This window comes from Protobothrops mucrosquamatus, unplaced genomic scaffold (genome assembly GCF_001527695.2).
Source record: "Protobothrops mucrosquamatus isolate PMUCROS unplaced genomic scaffold, P.Mucros_1.0 scaffold1754, whole genome shotgun sequence".
Classification (NCBI taxonomy): Eukaryota; Metazoa; Chordata; class Lepidosauria; order Squamata; family Viperidae; genus Protobothrops; species Protobothrops mucrosquamatus.
This window is the reverse complement of record NW_015387894.1, coordinates 21527-22626: the sequence shown is the minus strand read 5'-3', so window position 1 is coordinate 22626 and position 1100 is coordinate 21527.

The window sequence follows — 1100 nt, the reverse complement described above, 5'->3', positions numbered from 1 at the left end:
GCACCTAAAACAAGATATAAAAAGATGTAAGTAGAGATCATGATATAAATCCAGTTTGTCTGAATACTAGAGCACCAGCTGCATCTGCCCGTATTATATCATAGACTGCATCCTGCCCTTCAGCTGGCCTTGTCTGGCCTGCAGGAGGTCAATTGGAAGTTAGAAAATAAAATGTAAATAAGCGCATGCAGAGGGCGGGACAAGAAGTTCTCCTCAGTCGCCATGTGTGCCTTCAGCTGGTTATAGAAAGCTGCTTATAAACTTAAAAGAAGATATAAAAAAAGATGTTGAGACTCTAAAAAGAGTGCAGAGAAGAGCAACAAAGATGAGGCTACGTACAAAGAAAGGTTGGAGGAACCATCTAGTTTAATGAAAAGAAGAACTGGGGTGACATGATAGCCGTGTTTCAATATCTAAGGGGTTGTCACAAAGAAGAGGGATTCAACCTATTCTCCAAAGCACCTGAAGGCAGAAAAAGCAGCCATGGGTGGAAACAAATCGAGAGATTCAACCTAGAACTAAGGAGAAATTTCCTATACAGTGAAAACAATTAAGCAGTGGAACAGCTTGCCCTCAGAAGATGTGGGTGCTCCATTATTGAAAACCTTTAAGAAGAGACTGGACAGCCATTTGTCTGAAATGGAATAGGATCTTCTGCTCGAGCAGGGGGTTGGACTAGAAGACCTCCAAGGTCCCTTCCAACTCTGTTATTCTGTTAATTCTACACAGTGCTTTTTTGTAATAAAAAAAAAAGGTGCCAGAACTTACACATGTTATACAACCCGCCTTGCGTACCCTACAAGGTTCCATCCAAAAAAGGTGCAGGAACTCCGTTCTGTGACAAAAAAAGCCCTAATTCTACATATCTACCCACTATTTAAAGTTATCTGTGTGGGAAGTTAACCCAGAGAAGGAAATATTAAAAAGGCAGAAAAAATATTGTTCACCAAAAGGATTTTTAAAAGCATTTTTTGAAAAGCAGAAACCAAACCTGGCCTCATCTCTTTGCCCAAAGCAGTAGCTAGTCTTATACATATGCAGATGTGGAACCATCAGGAAGTTTGGAGCCAGGGATCTCAAGACAAAGAAGCTCTTAAGAG